We start from the raw sequence: 22,624 nt of genomic DNA, 5'->3' as shown, positions 1-22,624 counted from the left end.
CACTCTTCCCAAACCACCTCCTTCCAACACTAGGATTCGTTTTTCCTTGAGCTTTCTAGCTTCTCCTAACTCACTCCTTTCCCATTCAGTCTTCTATCCCCAAGCTAATGCCTAATAGACATTTAGCTCACTATCTCCTTTCCTTGTCTCATCTCTCTAGTTTACGTGTTATTCTCCCTACACAAGTTCCAGTCTCACTGCTAATCTCTCCTTCCATTATCACATCAGCTTGTTTCACACCCTTCACTTCCACAACCACCTCCCAGCGTGTGGTCCCCAGACCAAGGAACCCACTCACCATTTACACCTGTCACCCTCAGGTTTCCTTTGCCCTTCTGTAACATACTCTGAATGTGCATGCAGCACATCCACACACAAAAAAAATCACACACACAATCAAAATTGGCCTCATTCATAGGGGAGATATATTATAAAAGATAGAACAAGGTATGGGGAACATTGACTGTTTCAGAAATCTTCCTACTGGGATCCAGCAGGTACCTCCAGTTAAACCTGTAGAGAGACTCAAGAGCAGGTTTTAATCAATGTATATATAAGAAACTCTGTGCAACGGTGTTGTAAGTGTGATAGACGCAATTAAAACAGGAAAAGAAATAATCTTACTAAACATACAGTTTCAGGTTTCTTTTGGTTGGTATTCCATTACATCAAAAGCCATCAAATCAATGGGATCATGCTGTATAACATCTTTATCAACAATCTGGATGAGGGCATCAAGTGCACCCTCAGTAAGTTTGCAGAGGACACCAAGCTCAGCAGGAGTGTTGATCTGCGGGAGGGCAGGAGGCTCTGCAGAGGGATCTGGACATGCTGGACCGATGGGCCGAGGCCAGCTGGATGAGGTTCAAGAAGGCTCTGTGCCGGGTCCTGCACCTGGGTCACACCAGCCCCACACAGCACTACAGGCTGGGGCAGAGCAGCTGGAAAGGGCCTGGTGGGAAAGGGCCTGGGGGTGCTGGTCGGCAGCCGGCTGGGCATGAGCCAGCAGTGTGCCCAGGTGGCCAAGGAGGCCAGCAGCACCCTGGCTTGTGTCAGAAGCAGTGTGGCCAGCAGGGCAAGGGAAGGGACTGTCCCCCTACACTGGGCACTGGTGAGGCTGCACCTCGAACCCTGTGTTCAGGTTTGGGCCCCTCACTGCAGGAGGGACGGAGAGGGGCTGCAGCGTGTCCAGGGAAGGGCAGCGGGGCTGGGGAAGGGTCTGGAGCACAAGGCTTGTGAGGAGCAGCTGAGGGAACTGGGGCTTTCTGTCTGGAGAGGAGGAGGCTCAGGAGTGACCTCACTGCTCTCTACCCAAAAGGAGGCTGTAGGCAGGTGGGGATCGGTCTCTTCCCACAGATAACAAGTGACAGGACGGAGGAAATGGCCTCAGGTTGTGCCAGGGGAGGTTTAGATTGGATATTAGGAAAAATTTCATCACTGAAAGGGTAGTCAAGCATTGGAACAGGCTTCCCAGAGAGGTGGTAGAATCACCATCTCTGGAGGTCTTTAAAAAATTTGTAGATTCAGTACTTAGGGACACGGTTTAATGATGGACTTGGCAGTCCTGGGTTAACAGTTGGACTCGATGACCTTAAGGGTCTTTTCCAACCTAAATGTTTCTATGATTCTACAAAATCATGCTTGAGACCACTGTCATGGTCAAACACCAGCCCATAAATGCACCAGTGTAACCAACTGAACATAAAGATTTATTTGAACTTCAAAGGAGTTTGCTGACTCTCAGTCACTGATTACAATTTTTCCCACTGTAGGAAGCATAGATTACTTTTGCAGATCTCCCCAGAATGCAGGTGCCGACATTTCTGAGATGCTGATGTCTGATATATATAAAAATAACCAATGGTCCATTCACTCCTTTAATGTGGATTTCAGTGACTTCCTAGTTTCCACAGAGTCAGCCTGCAATGTCAGGTGTGAACGTGTTAGCCTAATGAAACATCTAATGCCATTAAAACCAACTACCATCCTGCACATTGCCTACCTTCTGGGATGGATTTCCTTTGGCCATAACAGATCTCATTTAGATTTTGATTCTTGCTGTGCCAGAATTTACAAAGTGCTCTACACAGAAACAGCTTTGGAAGTGAGTACTGTCAAATGGATTGAAAATTGAAAAAAGAAATGCAAACCCAAGAAAATTACCTATGTAAGTGCTTTTGTCTCATGAAGACTTACATCAGATGTATCAGGAAGCATATGAGATCCAGCACCTGGTGCAACATGTGCATCATAGGCTGGAAAAGAAACACAAGGACATGCACAGTAGATACTAGTATTCATCACATTTACCAATTCAGTGAGAGGGAAGGAAATAGATAACAACAAAAGAAAACAGAAAATAAAGCAAAACATACAATAAGATCTTGTTCAAAAACATGGCATGTTAAAAGGCACGTGTTGAATAGGAAGCAGCTTAAAATATTTCAAATTAACTCTCTGAGGCTGACCATGGTGGCTTAAGCACGGGATTGCTGCCAGAGAGAATGGAAAAAGGATATTGTGTAACTTGGCTTAGAGCACAGCTCTTGATACCAGTTCACAGCCAGATCTTCCAGCTGCCAGGAGAGAGCGCTAACAGGTTTGGTCTAGTACGAGTGAGGGAGAAGATACCCTGAACTTTTCCTGTTGTAACTAACTGCACCTGTCTGTGTTACCAAAAAAGGTATGACACTGGGAAAAGATCCTAAGACAAATGCATTGGTCCCTCATTTGCTGTGCAGTCTGTTAGGCCATCCAGTAAAGCTGGGTCCAACAGAGATGGGTAGCATTTCAAATACTCACGCATGCCATGTCCTATTTGCTGTCTCTGTACGGCTCCAAGCTGAGTACACACCACTACCCCTAAATATCCCCCACAGGGGCAGGGAGGAAGACACCTTGCTTCTGGTCCTGGACTGCAGGAGCTCAGAGCAGTGCCAGGGTTCCTGGGACCCCAGTAGAGGAGTATAGCTCTCGTTGCCTCAATGACCCAGGTGTTCAAAGCAGAAACAAAATTTAGAGAGCAAAAAAGCATGTTCAGAGCCTAGCTGACCTCCACTATCAGGGTGAGATGAAAAACCTCCATCTTTTGACCCCTTTAAGTATGACCCAGGGATAAAAACCTAACAATAAAAAGACATCAGAGGAAACAAATGGGTATAATGCTGGCTAATTTAAACTGAAAGTGGTATCCATTTTTAATCCACTAGGTAGCATGTCAGTCCAGACCTTTTATATCTGAGCAGGAGACACGCCCCTTTAGAACTAACTGAAAAAGTAGGATGTTTTTGATTTTAGAAAAGCCCACTTACATTCCTCTAAGCTTTCCTCGAGTACCTCAAGAGCCCTCAAGATCACTGCAACTGGAGGAACAAAAGTAACATTCAAGGTTTACAATAATCCCTTTCCTCAAGAGTAGGAGAAAATATCAGATGTGGCTGCAGCTTTCAATGTATTATTAATACCAACCACTTGGCAGCATTTGTTTCAGTGAGATAAATTTCATCTGTGAACACAAAAGAAAGAGAAGGAAGACAGCTGGTCAGACTGGTCACAGGAATACCTGCTAGGCCAAATCAAAAGCCAGTATTTTTGCACAGGGGTTTGTGAAGCTTGGCCATAAAACAAAGCTTAAAGAAAACATATTCGGTTACCTATCTCAAAGAACAATTGTAATACAAACTACAGCAGCAGTTCAGCAACAATGCAGATTAATTAAAGATATTAAACCATGTAAACAAACCTCTTATCAAATAAAGCAGATGCTAAAGGTGAACCAGAGGCGTTTACTGTGCCACTGGGTTTTTTGCAGGGATTTTCAATCTGTGAATGACTAAATGCTTCCCAGGGAAAGCTGGACACCTTGCACAGCAAGATTGATCCTCCTGCTAGCAGGCTTTCCTTATTTAGCTGCCTTATGTGGACCATGTGCATGTGGATGTAATTTCTAGCCTTAGAGGACCGGGATAAAAATAAAAAGGGGGGTGGTGGGGGGTGGTGGTGGTGGTGGCAGGCAGGGGCTGGGGCTGGGAGGAAAACCTCTGGGGGGGAAACCTGGGATTTGGTGGCTCAAATCACCAAAATAGAGGGCAATCACTTTGCAAAAAGGGTGCAGTTACAGGCCTTCTATCTCCACGCTGCCATAGCTCCATTAATCTGCTGCAGGCTGAACTCAAAAGAAATCTGTGACATGACACGCAACAGCAACTAGGCTCTACAGTAAAATGAACCAGATGAGAAGGTCACACAAAGCTCTTGCACTCAAAGTGTATGTTTTCATGTCAAAAGGGTCCCTGTGCCAGCTCAGGACCGTCTTTCTCCAAGACTCCTGTAGAATGATTTTATGTGGGGATAGGGACTAAAGATGAAAACTGGGATGCAATGAAGTGCCTGACGCAGGCACCCAAATCAAGCAGGTGACACTGTGGGCCTTGTTTGCCTTTTTAAAATGCATCACTATCAAAAGTAATAATCTAAAAACTCAACCAGACTTCTTTGTGGAATTTAGTGTGAGTTTGCCACACAAGGACTGTAGAAGCATATCAGTTCAGAGTATAAATTAATATAATTAATTCTTCACCTTGTGTGAGGGCTCCCATTCACTCCTGTACAGTTGCTTCTTTGATCATAGTAAATTATCCTTGCCCTGAACAGGAGAAAGCCACTGCAATATGATAATGTTCCACCTGAATGGGAGCTTCCACTGCCGTATAACATGGTTTAATTCAGTACTTTATCGTCACACCCTCAGCTGATTTGCCTTAGCTTTCCTGAAAAGGAATTACTTTAGGGAGTGAATTGGTCGATGCTGTAACCTGCTTTCCCAGATCAAATAGGTGATGCCTATATCTGTGGAGGGAAGAGAGGCAGTGACTAAGAAAAGAACTGGATCGCAGAGTCTGGAAGCAGGTGTGCAGCTTTCTTTCAGCCTCATGGAGAGAGCCCATGAAAAGATATGAATACCTTGGGCTCTGCTATCTCATGGAAGAGCACACCATCTGTCCCCAGGCAGGCTCAGGGAGCAGCACTGCTGGTGTAGTGATAGGAGATTCTGTTTGGCTCACTAGGTCAGGGTGAACTGCATGAGGGCAGCTGAGTATCTTTAAATCCTGAAGAGATCTGATGCACTTTGCGGCATGCTTTTTCAAAAAAAAGTTCTGTGACTTCACAGGGAATCAGGGAGGGAGGACATTACCCTAAAAACTCAGTACACCAGGACTCAGTCTGTATTTTCCTTTCCTTTACAGAAGCAGGGAAATCCAGGTCAGTCTGCTCTATACTGAGCACCTTTCTTGATAGCGGCAACTAAGCTTACATCACTCAGCATATACTCTTTGTTATTCAACTGCTCTTTAAGAGTAGTCATTTGTTTTATGGAGCTGACATCCTCCTTTGTTTTTCTTCTTCTCCCACCCCAGATTGCTGGGAGAAAGCATCATTCTGATACACTATCCTACTTAGACAGAACTTCTGTAAGCAACATTTACATAATCACCAAAATGACCTGTTCATCTCTGATAGTCCTAAGTCTTTCTTTAATCAAGTCTATAGTTCCTGCATCATGTCTTCCTTGTTAAGCAGGCCAGACTTATCTTGAAATGTCAAGAGCCACTGTGACTAATTAATTATTCTACCTTATCAGTCTTTTAAGAATGACTTCAAAAATCACTGAAGATTCTGCTTTGAAACCATATTGTCAACCAAGAAAGAAAAAAAACAGCACACAAAAGAACTGAAATAAGAAAACTTATTCAGTGCAGAAAGTTCACTCAGCCCAAGAAACAGCACCCAGTACCATACCATGAGCTTCACACGTTATTTGCTCCCAAAGAATATTGCTTTGTTATTTGTGGTCTGCCATGTCCTGCCTTGTCAAGCATAAATACACACATAAACATACTGCACAGAGAACAACCTTGTCAAGAACAACTGGCAGAGCTTCTTTCTCTCTGAAAGGAAGCATCCTTTTCTACATCTTTCCAAATTTTTCCCAGTCCCATATGGTTTTTTACACTTTCCCTTTCCCAGTTTAGGAAGCAGGCCACATGCCCTGATCAATAGTCATAAAATTCCTTTGTAATAGTGTTATTGAAAGCAATCAGACTCTGAATGGGATAAAACTAATCAATGCATTTGTCCACTTCTGTATTTGCAAACTAGTGTAATTCACTAACACATTGGTTACATGCAAAAGCTGCATTCATTCAACCATACTAAAGAAAGACAACCCATTCCTTGACCTGTAATGTTGAAAATGCCCATTTATGCCTGTTCTGTCTCAAGGATATTGAACAAATGCAAAGATTGTTATGAATTAGAATTTTAGCTGTGCTTACTAATGTTTATCAAAGGTTTCCAACCAGATGGTGTCTTACTAAAGAATCACTTGAAGAAAACAAACTGTCCCTTAACTGATTTCCACAGGAATCCACCCAGACCATATTGTGTTGACACATAGGTCCTTACTGAACATACTCAGCACCATTCAAGATGCTTAAAATAAATGTCATAGCCTTTAACAGATGTTAAGAGTATTTTCATTAACTTATCTGTTTCTCAGTTATCCATACAACAAGTTCTTTTGTATCAACTATCTTCTGTTGACTGGGAGGAGTACTGCTGTGTTAAATATTATGGAGAATTAAAAGCAACTCGTGTCTTCTACAAAATAAAGCAAGTGGAACTAAAGGAAGAATGTAAAAAATGTAATTTGTCGTATGTACCATCTCTCATTCCAATTGTTTTATGTTGACATTATTTTCCTTTGCATAAGCAGTAACTCTTATGGTGCATGCATTACTTCTATACAGAGAGATCCCATATAGTTTTTGTGGAACTTATCCGGAAAGATACTTCCTAAAGTATACATTTGCACCTGACTATAGCATCAAAGGGAAAACTGCCTAATTTCCTCCTCTTCTCTTCCCATTACTTTTAAGGTGAGAATTGACCCTTGTTATTTTTTCCATATTTGCCAAATAGCAAAAGCCTGGTTTTAGAACCCCAAGAGATTTTCCTGTTGGATAATCACACTGCACATTTAGGATGTTTCTGCTGCCTGCTATAGGAAACACCTGTATGCAGAATAAAACCATGCCCCTTTTCCAAGCATACTGGAATTGTCCAAATCAATACACTGTGTTAAAACCATCAGATCTGTTTCACTGTCTCATTCACTGTCTGCAGCTAGAAGATGAACAGATGATGTGCTTTCAGCAAAAGGAATATGCAGTGTTTCTTCAAAATACACTGATTGCTATGTTAAATGTTTGAGAAAGGATTTAGTGTATTTAATTGAAAAGGCATTCCCCTTACTATACTGGTTTGCTGCATGAGGTTATGAGAATTTTTTTGTGTAAAGCTTTAGAAACCAAATTTTGTTACAGAAATATCTTAATTTCTATGGTTAAGTCTGTGTGTATCACCCTTTTCTTTGTCCAGGGTTGGCTAATAAAGCTATTATTGCTCAGAAATGAGGCAAACCACCTCTAGCTCTATGCTCCCAAACCCTCAATGGGAAAAGTGGAAATGGTACATGGCAGAACTGCTGTTTTCATTCCCAGAGCTTTGATTAAGGACAGAAAATGGTGCTTCTTGGAGAAGAGAAAATGGCTGTCCAGTAAATACATGCCGAAAAAAACCATACTGTGATAGAGGCCGATAGCAATGAACATGATACACCTTGCAATGGTAGCAGCATAACAGTGGTCTGGATATACACAGGACTCCTCCTGAACCTCCACAGGCTGACCAAGGAGAGCAGCTATTGGGGGACTAGGAGGTGAGTGGTGAGTGGCAAGCACTTATGGAAGAAGATACTTTAGAGGAGTTGGGAGAGTCCACACACCCTTGACAGCATGGAAAATTATCTTACAGTCTGTAATGCTGGATTTACTAGTGGTTTTCCACAAGCTGTGTCAGGGTAGTAATAGAGATGCTCAGCCCCTGGAGCAGCTGCAACAAGAGTGAGTTAGGCGTTAATAGCCTTAGTTCTCCTCCGTTCCTCTGGGGAACATCAATTTGCTGCTGGCTGTGACTGTCTTCTCAGCTCCGTGCAGATGACCAACAGCTTGCCTGAGAACATAACCCAGATTTCAAGCAGTGTAACTGTCATGTAGGCAGATACTGTCCTCCTGTGCAACGACCAAAAGACAGGTCCCAGAGAGAGCACATCCAGGGCTGCTTCAGGCCTTTCAATAATGGAATTCAACAGGATCCATGGCTACTGCCAGCAAACACTGAAAGTCTGTTCACCACCAGTGATCTCCTTCAGGGCATCAGCATGCCTCCAAGGTGGATCTCAAGAGAAGCCAGTATGGCTGAGTTAGTGCTGATTAGGGAGTAAAAATCCTTTGAAGAATTAGCTGAATAACTGGCCTTATCCTCCACGCTGCATCTCTCAAAAGTGCATCAAGTTAAGCCCTCAGGATATTTGTACTAAGCCTGGAAGAAGGCCTTTTATCACCTCCAGCTGAGCAGGAGTCATCCCTTCTCCCCAGATAAGCAATGGTCACAATGACCCAGGCATCATCATTTCTGAGCTGGATTACTCTAATTCACTGTACCGAAGGCTGGATGCAGGTTGTGGCAAGCTTCCCCATTTCTCAGGCTGCGATGAGTAAATTAAGGCCCTGCTCATTTTACCCACTGAACCCCAGTCATTTTCAGAAGACAGGTTACAGTTCTGCTCCTCGTACTTCACACAGCTCATGTGTGGACTAAACAGTCTGCGAACAGCCATACGCCTAAGAAACCAGTTTCCAGCCCACCATTTGGATAGAGACTTCCCTGAGGCAACGGGGCTCCATTCAGGCACATGACAGCCAAAACCAAAAAAATGCTCACATGAGAGGACTCAGGTCTAGCACAAGGCACTACAAAACAACAGTTAAATACAGAGTCACACAGTTTTTAGGAAATGTTTAGAAATTCAGACAAAACTTCTCTGCTTTGGTGGTGCTGGGGATATTTTGTCTAAATTAACAGCACCTTATCCTCAGAGATTTTGTAACCTTTTCCAAAGTGTGTGTGGATTTGCCCACACAGTGGCAGACACCTCTGAACTTGGAAAGGAATTATTTTGGACTAGCGACACAAGAATAATTTTTTTAAAGAAAAAACACCTCACTTTTTGAAACTCCACAGCAGATTTTCACAAGTACGAATGCAGCAGTCTGAAGCAGAGCCACAGCTCTTCTCTCATATAAACCAGTGTCAGTTGATGGGTGCTGTGATCTGCAAAGCAAGGGCACTCAGCATCTAGGAGGACATGCCCATGACTACTCCTGAGCCATTGGCCCCATGCAATAGATTTGCTGGTTTATTTGGAATGGGCTCTAGGTTCTCCATTAGCTGTGAAGTTTATAACAGAGTCAGATGTTTATACATGAAAATCATCTCTCTTGGCTACTGTGCCTGGAGGACATCCTCTTGTTTGCAAGTATCAAACACTGCACTATGCACCCATGAGGCAGAGTAATACAAGAGCAGAGCACATCATCTTTAAAGGTGTTGTGGATGGTTCCAAGCAGATAACCAATCTCTGTCCAAGTGTTACAAGAAGGTAATTGCATCACTGTGCTGCAACAAGAAAGCAAAGTGTGAAATGTACTGGAAATACTACTTCCTCTACCACATCCTTTGGAGTTTACTGTCAATAATTAATATAAAACATTTAATCCTTCAGTTTAATTAAAGACCAAGTGGACTTTCAACTACATCTCCTCCTGTACAGTCATGAATACATGACAAACAACAGCTAATTTTGAGAAATTGTCTGCATAACAAATGAATTTATCTGAAGTAGAAGCAAAGCAGATCCTGTTAGATGTAGCTGAGTTGTAGTCCCTCCACAAGGCCAAATCTCAGATATGTTGTTATTCATTCCCAAAGGAAATTAAGAACATTTACAGCTAACCTGTGCTATTATTTAAGCAGTTAGCAGGCAACTTAATGGGCTATAGCTTGAACAGAATTAACAGCCTGGTTCCCTGAACAGCTTACGATCAAGTTGCTAGCACACAGGACAGTGCATGCCACTGGGTCTGCTTTGCTTTTTTTATCTGTGCTATCTTAAAATACCTGGTACAGATAAACCAGCACAACACTGTAACAGCACCTTATTTAGCTGCACGGAGACACCCTTCAGTGAGTGCTAAGGACCACCTCTCTTCCTTTCCAGAAGCAAAAAGCTTAATAATAGCAAAGACCACTCCTAGATTTCTGCTTATTTTGACACACTTTTTGTCTATATCCCTATCTATCACTGAAATCAGAAAGGATCTTTCCTATGGAGAATCAAACACCTCGGTACAGGCTCCAATTTTTCTTAGCAGAGTAGTTAATACTACTGTGGTCATTCCTGTTAAACAAAGATGGCTCATCCATCAGCTGCAATTTAAATCCTTGGGCTGAAGAGGTCTTGAGTGGCTGGTGGTCTCAGCAGTATAAACTAGCAGGGTGAGGATCATGGCTGCTTGAAGTGCTGGAAACACCACTTCCCTTTGCAGCATTAAAGGAAGAAAAATTAAATCTAAAGATGGAAGTATTCACTGAGTAGCATCTCCTATCAACGTGGGCCTTGACATCTGTCTCAGATCCAGAAAAACTGCTGTCTCCAAAATTCTTTGGATCCCTAACGTCTGTAGCTAAAGAATTGAACACAGAGTTCCTAAAAACACAAGGGAGACAGGAATGTTGTTCAATCACTCTCAACCACATTCTCAACTGCTTTTTGGGTATCCATTGAAGAGACCTTGCAGGAGAAGCTGTATAATGTAGACACCAAGCCATGCTCTAGTTGCTTAGAAGTGCCAGTACATGAGGCAAATGCAGATGCTATGACTTGATCAGCAGTAAAGTGAACCATATACCTGGAGAATACCCATAAGTCCATTTGTTCTGGAGAAGTACTTATTTACTGAATTAATTTTTCCTATCAGTAAGAAATATATTACAAGCTATCTATGTAGTGTAAACCTTATAAAATGGAAAATGAAGAACCATATTTTGGCTCATACTGGCAATAATCATTGGCCATGACTGCTTTAACAGGCAGGCCATCACAAAATAGATTGTATATCACAGTAAAAAAACTCCAGATAAAGATTTGAAGATACAGGGTGTCTTCTTAAAGTATTTGAATAAACTTATTTGCTGTCTGATTCTCCTTTCAAGTACACTAACCTGCAGTCAGTAGCTCAGCTGCTTATACACTTATGCAGAAAAGCCCCAGATGCAGCTGTGGTTTCCTTCACATACACGGGATGACAGCAGAGAAGCAGGATAAATTCCTTCTTCTGTTTTACTCCTTCTCTATCCAGACTTCTGGTGGAGTTGTCCTTAGCTCTTGGCAAATGTGAGAGAAGCCCTAATACTAATAATCAGCAGCTGTTAAGCAGTGACAGCAATGGTTGCTCTCCTGATCATAGTCTCCTCTCACCTCAGGTCAAGGAAGCCCAGGATCTGGTCTGAGAAGCTAGGAGTGAACAGTCTGGAGTTGCATGATGAGACTGTTATTTTATAGCTTACTACACGTAGAAACACACAGGCTATATCTTATATCACCTACTGCACAAGTCACATTTTCCTGCAGTCTAAAAGTTATGTATGCCATTAGCATGGGTGCCTTACAAGCTTACATTTGACTACTGCTTGTCAGAGAGTCTCCAGTGCCAGTCCAGTTACCTCTCCTATAAAAGACAGAGGCACCCTTTGATTTTTGTTCCTCTACCATTGGCATCCCTAGGAAGTGGTCCTCAAAAAACAGAACACTTGACATGGCAATTTGAGATAAATGAAGTCTGCAGCACACTGCACATAACATCTGTCTCAAAATCCTCAAGAAAATAGCCATAAATAGCAGATCTACATGTTGGAGTTTTGTTTACCAGTAATGATGCTGATTGATGATCGTGGCAGTAATAATAATAGCAATAACAACAACGTTTGCTGTGTGATAGGCAAGGTTTAAGCCCAGAGAAATACCTCCCAAAAGTTCTGCCCTGGAAAGAGAAGCTGTGAAGTCAACTCATCTCTGTTTTTTAGCTGTGACTGGCAGTATTAGACATTTATTTTAATGATTAATGTCTTGAGACTATGGGTTAAATAACTTTAAATCTTGGCTTCTGCTTCCCTTTGACATATTAGAGGCTGTTAAAGTACATTACAATCACTTGCCAAATTTTATAATCTGTCAGAACAGGTTTCTGGAATTGCATGAGACAATACCCTTACCAGTGGATGGATGGATGAAGAGTGTGCTCACCAGTGTCCTCTGTTTTGGACAAGACCTCCTCCACAAAAAAACGTGAAGAAAACTCCTTCAGGAAGTATGCATATAGTTGGCTAATTAGTCCAGTCTGATGGTCCCAAGACATCCTGTTCTCTGTGGGTTGTCTATAAGGGAAAACAAGATTTCAGCTACCTGAGATCAGAATTTGATCCCCAGAATCCTAAGGAAAAATAAGAATGGAGGCAACCTGTAATATGGATCGCAATTTGTTACTGTAAACAAAATAATTTTATAACATCTAAGATTTTATTTGGTAACTTTAGCCAAAAGTGACTGTTTGAATCTAAGGCATGTTCTTACACAAAAGATTGAGACTGTAGCTGTAAAGTTTGTCAAAACACTTTGCAGGGAAGGGGATTCAGACCCTGCAATCACTCTGGCTACAGTCTCATCAGGGACCTGCATTAAAGGTGTATTACCAGCCAGCAAAAGACTCCTCCAGGTAAGGAGCACACCCTTTTCCCCCACAGAGCAGTTAGAAGTCCATCCCATCATTCCTGCCTCCAGGATCTCCAGTTCCCTTGCCCAAGAAAGGAAGATCCTTGTGGCATTACTTCATTCAGTCCTTGTGCCCAAGGACCCAGCTTCTCCAGCTCTGTTGCCCCCTGAAGCTGCTCCTTAGCTCCTGGACTGTCTCCAGCCTTCCTTGCGAAGCTGAGATTTTGACTCCAACACAGGCTTTACATGGACTGGGGAAGAACTTCTGCCCATGAGACATCTGGGGACAGGATGTCCCCAGGGGACAGAACCTTGCAGAAAGGGGCAACAGGTAATCTTGAAACAATAGCTCGAGCCAAAGAATGTAAAAATTGTTGACCATCTGGGATGAAGAGCTCTGCAGCAGCACACTCAAAAAACTGCCATGTGTATACAAATTGCATTTTGCATGTAGTGAACCATTTGGTGTACACCAGTGGGAGGGGTCTTTGATAGCTCAGTCCATGGATATTTGATCCAGAACATACCCAGCTTGGCATGCCCTGGGCATTTCTTTCTGTAAAAAAAAATTACTGCAGACACTTCACAATTCATTCAAAACAGGACAGTGGCCATGTCTGAGCTTATGTAAAAACAGAACAAAATCAGGCTTATTTTGAGACACATGATGTTTTCTAGCTTTTAATCCTCTCTGTACAAGAAAGAGGAGCCTAATGAAAAATACAAATAACCTCAACATTAAATAAATATATCAAGGTACTAGAAACAACATCCAGAATCTTATTGCTATATTAATTACAGTGAAGGATGTAAGCTCTCTGCTTTCTTTTTACTGCCACCATGCATACAGTCTAGTCATCCATCTGCAAAACCCAGTATGTCAAAGATTTTGAAGTTCAGTATTACGCAGCACCAGAAACTCTTTACCAGGGTATGCCGGCTGATAAAAGCAAATGGTGGAGTTCTTTCATCCCTCAAAAAGCCGCTGTGCTGTCCTATTTTATGCAGTGGAAATGGAAGCTATAGACAGCGTAGGAATTTAAGGAGCTCAATATTAAGAAAAAGAAGAAATAGCCATTAAACAGAGGATGAACATGACAAAAAGACACTTGAGAACTGCTATCAGGAAACACACATTTCAATGGCAATTCAGTTAAGTGAGGTGGTGTTGGAAATGGAGGAGGAGGCAGAGAGTAACAGCTTGCCTTTTTAACCTAGGCGATTCATGTGCCTTTCTGACTGATTTACTTTTGGCTGGTCCATTTTATCTATGCAGAATGGAGGATGAAGGACATTGTAAATATGGGTTTACTGTACTGATAAATGCTTCTTTTTTTCACACACACACCCCCCAACTAATGGTAGGTTTCACAATCAGTATAAGCCAAAGCAATGTGGAATGCTCAATAACGTTGCAGAACATTTATCCCACAAAACCCGAAAAGCTTCATTTTCACAACACAGCCACGTAGCAGCTAATGCTAGCACAAAAGAGGCAGCAGGAATGTATGGTCTGGGAGTTCAGGCTATTGTGAACTTGCACACTGCTTATGGACAGGGCCATTGTACTGTCATTCCAGGAATACTGTGCAAACAGAGAAATGCATGACTGGCTTTTGAGAAGCCATGATTTATCATTTGCCAAATGCTGCTTTGTTCTAATATAATCTTCCTCGCTCCCCCAAGAACACATGAAAGTAAACTGTAAGAAAAGGAGATGGGGTTAATTTTTGTATCAAGCATTGTTGGTTACATAGATCTCTTCATCGGTAGGACAGGACTTGAGGGAAATTTGTATTACAGCTTTTGAGCATTTTGAGTAAGTTGCTCTGCTCTGTTCTTTTCACCTGAATGAGTAAGAAGGTACAAGCATTTGAACAACCATTATGTTAGAGGTACAAAAGTATAAAAACATTTTATTTAGTGGATAATCTATGAAAATCCTGATTTTGATGCTCCTGCTGTGTTAATGCTAGACGTTATTAAACAGGTCATATTATCAGTACAGAGGCATGCAAAAACCCTAAGTTTATGATCATTGAGATGCTGTGGAAAAGATGATGAATTTGATTAGATGCAAAAATGGACTGTTTCAGGTGCTTAACCTATTTTTACTTAGAGGTTCCAAAAGTGTGAGAAACCTTTGACAAACAAGGTTTAGGACAGAGAATCCTAAAAAAGTTATAAGCCTCACTTCATTCAGCATTTTGGTTAACTGCAGATTTTTTACGTGGAAATCATAAGCAAAGGCTGCAATGGAAGTTGTCTTATAACTTAATTAAAATACAGAAATGTGTATATATATTTATATATGTGTTTATAGTTACATATACACACCTATATACCTACATATATATACAGAGAGATAAATTAATCCCTTGCTCAAATCTGTGGTGATTACTGTAAAGTTATTCTCTTAAGCAAAGATCAGAAATGAGACAAGAAGACTAAGGATTTGAGTTAGGTCGTACTGCTAAAATACGTTTGATGAGGATGAAAATGGCTGATGAAGGCATCACGTGCCATCCATTTGTACCACATAATATAGCTGATATATAAGATGGTGCATTTCCCTAAGTCTTGTCACCTCTATGTGACAAAATGTCCTTGGATCATCGTAGCTGAAGCAACACCACAACTAAATAACTTTGGAGATCTGTCTCAGCATTCCTAGTGGAGGGTAAGCAGAAAAAAAAAGCACAGCTTCTTGGGCAGCTCTGCTCTCTGGAGGTTGTGTAGGAAGGTGCGTCCATTCACAGGTTATATTTACGCACTGCCTAACCCTAGACATAGTCACAAATAGCTCCATTTGTGAATAAGCTCTTAAACCGGAGGCGTTTGCTTAGCATGTAGGCTTTGGAGGTCTGGCTTAACGTGCAGGCTGTGTGCCACACTTAAAAATCTGAAAAACTGGTCTCTTTGAATCTTAGCATATCAGAGCAGTGTGATACTTACACCTGGATTTGGAGATGCTTACAGGCTGTGGCAGAAAGCATCTGTTAGGCCATGCTTTTAGGCGGAGTTTTCTGTTCTTTTGCATTTACAGCCTCAGGGGAAACAACTGCTAGCAACTGTTCTTGGTACTGTGTGAACTTCCAGTGCACATCACAACTGGGGAAAAATAAAACTTCTGAAACTGCATCTTAGACTTCAGTTTTCCATTTAAAAAACCCAACAACCAACAACATAAGCTCAGAAATATTTTAATCAGATCTAGAATCCAACCATTTTTTCTCAGTCTTTGACAGGAAATGTCTCATTGACTAAAAAACTGAAACAGTACCTCTTGATCTGACTTCATAAAAAGTAGCTTTGGCAGTTTTAATTTGGATTATTATTTTGGAATTTTATTTTTTGGGGGGGTTGGGGTGGGGGGAAGGGGCTTAAAGCTGTTGTGTTGTTTGCACCCTAGCTACTAATTAATTATGATAAATAGCTCACAAGAACAAGTCTGCTAGATAGAAACAAACCAGCTGTTTCCTTCTTTTCTTCTCTATTAAGGCTTTTTAAAAATAATTTTTGGCAACAGAAATAATGCTCTCATTGAAAGGAAAATCAGTCTTGTAATAAAAACAACGCCTCACTCAGTGCACCTATAAAATTTTTCATTCCTACAATGAATTCTTCTCAGGGAGCTAATTAGAAACAGAAAGTTCTTTAATTGATGAGCATCTGACCATTAGGGCATTTTCAATTTCTCACAGCATCCCAGATGACACGGTTACAGAAAGGCATAACTGAAAAAAAAAGAGAGACTAATTGGAACAATTAATTGAAACAACATACAGTTAATTTCAATTATAAGAATCCTGACTGCTTCCTCATCCCTTGTTGTGTGGCCTGCTGCACTGGGGTGATATTCTTACAGACTCCTCAGCAAAAGCTGCGTGGGGACCCCATCTGCTGATGATTATTCCTGTATTTACTATTTGTATTATCATAACACACATCAGCTCTACTCTTGCACACAGTTCCCAATGTAAGGTGCTCTATAAAAGCAGAACAGGAAGATTCGTGACTGCAGACACGAGCATGCTTGAATTACCCATTCAGTTGGGAAAAAAGTTAAGCCACTCGCTTGAATGCTTTGGTTTTTAAATGTCCCTAACACAAATTTCCTCAAGAAATGTCAAAGAATGCTTCTAAGCAAGAAGTCTAATTCCAGCTAAATACCCAGTCCTGATACTTACCAGACTCTCAGAAAAAGTTCCACAATGTGGTTTTTACAGGCAAAGTTTTCATGCTCCAGTCTGGAGACTCACAAACATTGAGCTACAAAATCTTACCACCTGTTCCTCGTAAAGCAGAGGTTGCTTGCTGTCTTTTTTACTAGAAGCAACTGCATGTCACTGTTTATGACACCCTGCAAAAGTTGATTGGGTGTGTACTCATACCTTGCAGGCTGATCTCAAAGAGATTGCACTCCCTTGCTCCACCAGCTTCTGCTAGCCATAATGATTAATAAAATTACGATCCTGTCAAATGCATGGCAAGGCTTCCACTCATTTCTGTGAGGATAGATTTCATGCTGCATCTTTTGGTCACTGCAGTAGCTTTTGTACAGGGTGATGCCATATTCAGCCACAGAAATTATCCAAGTTCTATCTTTAAATAGCATATGACTCTTGCATCTACATATAGCTGGTTTTGGCCTCAAGACTTTAGCTGTGCTACAGATTCTTATGGGAGAAACTGTTTGATTTTTTTATACTAGCATTCATTTCCTATGCCATGTCTCCTAAGTCTGCTACAGGGATCTTATATAAACAGCCTATTCAGCAAGTCTGTGCTGAGTTTGGGACATGACTAATTATAATTTAATATGGTTGAGTGAATCAGGACTGTGCTGTTCAAGAAAGGGCTGTCTGGAGAGTTGCATTTATTCATAATATCCACCAGTATTTTACCTTGCTTTCTCACACATTGTCTTCCCTGCAACAAACGAGACAAACTGTTGTTACTCACCTCACATTAATTGTTCCTTCATGTGGATTTTCACAGTATCCTACTTCCAATCCTTCACAGGAAATACTGTCTGAAGCTGAGTTTCATATTGACATAATCTCATCTGCCAGTGCAGAGTGAGCAACCCTCCTGATTATTGACTTTGTTAACAGCTCCTGGGCCTCTGAGTCACTGTGAAGACATGAACTGTGGAAAAGAAAAATGGAAAGCCTGAATCATGATACTCTCTTAAATGTATGTCAAATCCTTGATCTTTTATTTTGCAAGCTATGGATCACCATCTACTGAAAAATTTGCATTTCTTTGTAAATACATTCTACGCAGAAGGGCTTCACATTGAGATAATCCTAGTCCCGTACTGATGATCTGAATGAACAAAAGCTACCCTAATGCCCGAGTACCTACATCAGGAGAATGAGCTGAGTTTTCTACAGCTAAGTGTGTCAAATATGCTCATAGAGATTGGTCAGGCTGGTCCCATCTTAAAATACAGTCTTATGCAAGACAATTTTAGTGGGTTGACCTTGGCTGGATGCGAGACACCCACTCACTTGCTCTCTCACTCTCCATTCTCAACAGGAGGGAGGGCAAAGTTAAGATGGAAAAGATCCTAGGTTGAGATAAAGGTAGTGTAATAACAAAAGCAAAAGCTGTGCATGAAAGCAAAGCAAGAAGAGGAATTTACTTGCTACTTCCCATCAGCAGGCAGATGTCCAGCCACTTCCTGGAAAGCGTGGCCTTAGCACCCATAATGATTGCTTGGGAAGACAAATGCCGTAACAAGAAATGCTCCTGCATCCTCTTCTTTTCCCTCAGCTTTTATTGCTAAGCAAGACATCATATGGTATGGAATGCCCCTTTGTTCAGTTTGTGTCAGCTGTCCCAGCTGGGCCCAATCCCAACCTCTTGCCCACACACAACCTACTGGCCTTGGCAGAGGAGAAGTGGTTTGAAAAGAAAGCCTTGACACTGCAACCACTGGTCAGCAATAGCCAAAACACTGGAGTATTACCACTTAATGTGTTACCAACTCTGCCTAGCCACAAATGCAAAACACAGCACTATATAGGCTGCTAGGAGCTCCATCCCAGCCAGATCCAGTACAACAGTACACCAAGTTATCAGCTACTGAAGCAACAATACACGTGGAGAGTGTGGCTAGATCAATAGAAATTACATGACTGCCTTGAGAACATATCCTATATCCTACAGTACAACAAAGAATTTCACCACTTGATGACAAATGGGATCCTGGGAAGATCCTTTGTGGCTTTTGACCTTTTTACCAAGAGGGTAAAGATGTTTCCCTTCTCTGAAACACATGGGGTTTTGGAGATTGTCATCACTTTGCATCTAGCAGAGGAGTCACACCAGCCGTGGACTCTGTGAGAGCAGGCAGAAGGTTCTTCACTGACACAGTGCACAGTGAGACATCACCAAACTCTGCAGGCAAAGAGACAAGCTATGTTGCAGCAAACTCTGCAAAATTCCACCTGTCAGAATTTAGCAAAACTAAAAATCACAGAGAACTGAAATATGGGATACAGGAGATGGAAGCATTTCAGAGTTTAAGCTAAGCCATCAAATAACAGGCTACTTGCTGCTAAGCATGTAGCACACTACACCTTCAAATGCAAAGGAGAATTTCCATTCCCACGTTTCCATCTTTGCTTTTCCACATTTTTTTCCTAGTCTAATACATTTCTGTGGTTAGAGAAACCAACTGGAATGTCCAGTACAACTGGCTTATAGATGAACTTTGCTAACATATCCACAGCTCCAGGCCATTAAAAATCACTAGGAAATTGACTGCAGCAAAGAAATACATGAGAACTGTGAACTTAAAAATCTGAATGAGGAAGTATTTTATATTCTCATGTTCATGAGTGCTTACAAGGGTTGGGGAGAGGGTCAGTGTTCTGTTCACCTCTTGGCTCCTCTGTTGAATATAGCCTAATGCTCAGGAGCTGGGTGGGAGATTTCACATATTGATGAACTGAAACAGGCCCCACACATTTGTCAGGAGGTATTTCTGTTCATATCTAGATATTAAACAACAGCACTCAAGATAGGTTTGTTTACATTTCACTTATTTTTCTCCTACTAATGTGTTCCAGTCAGCACATCTCTGCTACTCAGAAGAGATAAAAGAAAACTGCAGACTTCAAATTGTTCATGCAAGCAGCAAGATAAGGATAATAAAATCTCATTTATTGTCATAAATGGATCAATCACTCATGGAAGGAATATTCTCTGCACTGTACTTCTGTTGCACAATTGGTTAGATGCAGACAGCAGCAGCTGTCTTTTAAAACTAAAATATTCATTATAACTGCTAATGATGACTGGAATCAATAACCTGATCTGGAATTCCAAGTCATATGGTTTTATATTCCCAAGGCAACACCACTTTTTAATGTCATTCATATCTTTAGGTTCACAATATTATATCCTAGGTACTAATTCAGAAATAACAATTTTTCTGTGAGGCCTTTTGGTAATCTAAAATGTTAGGTATATTTTACTTCAGTTATGGATAGCCCTTTTCTACCAAGCAATCACAGCAGTCACACCTGTAGGTGATCACCAGAACTGTGTATATTTAAAAATTCTATAGAAGTGAGAATATTTTCAGATTTCATAACAGGCTTTCATGATTTCCAATAGTTTTGATTAATCAAAACTGAACATTCTTAGTTAGTGGAGAATATAACATTGTTTCAGCCCTTAATCCATTTTATTTTGTTTGTAGGCTGTATGTACAACAAACAGAACCTGTGCTTCTGGTTGCAACACAAATGTTTATTGATGATTTATTGCTCCAGATGTAATGATAAAAAGTCACCTAAGTGAGCAGCAAAAGTGGACTCTGTGCAGAGAGTTTTGCTTTGTAACAGATGCCTCTGCTGGACTGTAGCACATGGAAAATGCTGGGAGCCTGGCTCACTGTTGGATAGACATCGCCTGGGTTTGATGTCTCAACCTAACATCTGGGTCTTTGTTTACTCAGTATCTTAGGTACTGTGGTCAGCTGCTAATCCTGTTCCTCCTCCTCCACTGATTCAGATGTAGGCACGAGTATTCCATCTCCCCATGGCCCCTCTACACTGCACCGGCAACACAAAGGACCTTGATAACGTAAAAGCTGTAAACGGAATTTGACAGAACTAAAATGCTTGCCTTCTGCCACCTTTACTGTGCTGCAGTAATGTAAGGTAACCTTGTCAGTGAGGGCTGGTTACTATGCAGCTTCTATGCTTGTGGGTAAGACACAAATAATAAGAGCTGAAAAAAGTTGCCCACAGAGACAAGCCAATATCCAGAACACAAGGCTAATCATGCCTTTTTGTTGAAACATATTACAAATACGAACACTATTAGATCAAGAGTCACTGCAGGAACTCAAATCTATGTGGAAAAAGAACAGTACAAAACCTGATGGAGAAACTGGGGCACTGAGCTGGCACTGCCATGCATAAAATTTCATTATTTTTTTCAGTTTCTATGCAGACCTATGACCCACTTCTGTTCCCACTGAAATCCATGGCAGATTTAATAGGTGCTCTATTTTTTCATTTTAATAGGCACTCTATTTATAGAAAACTGTGTAACTTAAAACTATGTGAATTCCAGTCGTTTCACCTTCTGCTCCTCAAGGGATACTTCTTACTGAAGAACTAAATGCTATTCCACAGTAGTAACTGTGAAATGTAACCATACATTTTGCCTAAAATGCCCGTCATAGTATGTTTAGCAGATTATCCTACATCGGAGAGCAGATTTTTTTGTAACTACTAAGAAACCATAGTCACAGTTTGTCATTAAGGCTGTGCCTGGTTTTGACAGACCATCCCTTGAAACAAAATCAAATTATTTTATACTTCCTCATCTTTGACTTCCACCAATCAACAGCTGTCAAAATTTAAGGCTATCAGAAAAGGCACTGATGAGGCATGAAAGCTGGAACATGTGGAGCTGCTTCACATTAATCAGTCTTCCATTCTCTTCTGCAATGTCCTATCCTAAAAGTCGAATCTTGGATACACTCCACTTTTTTACTTTTTTAAGGTGATCTGAGAAAAAACATTTCCTGCTAATACATCAGGGAAATATCAAAGTCATTTCCATTCCAAAGATTTCACTCTCTGATACCATGTTACTCAAGGTTCAGTTTCTGTGGTGGGCCTAATACATCTATCAGGACTTCAGCACAGGAAAAGCAACGTGAGGGAAAAAAACCAACCACATCTGTTTCATAAAATTAAGTGTGTGTATATATATATATATATATATATATATATATATAAAGTAGCACACAGATATTGTCAGTATAAATTGTGGTGGTACTTAAGCCTAGATTTCAGTTACTCCTATTTGTTGCAAATCCATGCCTGGTTCCAGTGTAAGCCAGGCTGGGACTCAGAAGCAGTGCCCACATCACCTGAGCTATGATGGGCCCCAGGACAGGCTTATTAGTTTGATGTTGAGCCATATAGTTAAAGGGTGGCAGGCAGTGCACGCCAACGGTTGTAGAGGCAGCATGGTGAGAACCAGTGCTGCACTGAAGGAGTGGTCTCACGCCCTTCTCCCTGCCCACAGCCAGTCACCTCTTTCTGCCAGTGCCTTCGCTCCCATGGCCACACAGTGAGCTGGATCTGGGAAGCTGCTCAGCTGAAAGCTAGCAACAGTGAGATGACTGGGATTTAGCCAGGTTGGCCCACCAGCCCAGCTCTCCATGTGGCTTTGCAAAACTCATGCCTGCAATGGGAAGCCATGGGGATGAGCAGCCAAGCGCAGCAGCAGGCATGGTTCTGTCTACCCCTTTTGGAGCAGCCTGGACTGCAGCTGACAAAGCAACTGGTGAGCAGCAAGGGGGTAAAACTGTCCTTCAGGTCAGGTGTGCCTGCCATGCTGGACAAAGCTGGCACA

General features: G+C 41.5%; 1 long non-coding RNA gene across 2 annotated transcripts in view; it reads right to left on the bottom strand.

Annotated features, from left to right (window-relative positions):
* Window positions 1–383: 383 nt before the first annotated feature.
* Window positions 384–22,624, bottom strand: part of LOC119141582 — a 32,918-nt gene continuing 10,677 nt past the window's right edge. The window contains exons 3-7 of one of the 2 annotated variants that reach the window (XR_005101979.1): window positions 17,696–17,881; window positions 12,235–12,396; window positions 3,312–3,505; window positions 2,164–2,255; window positions 384–513 (exon numbers count right to left, since the gene is read on the bottom strand). This is a non-coding gene — a long non-coding RNA (uncharacterized LOC119141582). Of the gene's footprint in view, window positions 514–1,424; window positions 2,256–3,311; window positions 3,506–12,234; window positions 12,397–17,695; window positions 17,882–22,624 lie in introns of those variants that run through there. The other variant, XR_005101978.1, reaches the window with a different exon arrangement.

This window comes from Falco rusticolus, chromosome Z, assembly GCF_015220075.1.
Source record: "Falco rusticolus isolate bFalRus1 chromosome Z, bFalRus1.pri, whole genome shotgun sequence".
NCBI classification, from domain to species: domain Eukaryota; kingdom Metazoa; phylum Chordata; class Aves; order Falconiformes; family Falconidae; genus Falco; species Falco rusticolus.
This window is presented reverse-complemented; position numbering and strand designations above follow the sequence as displayed.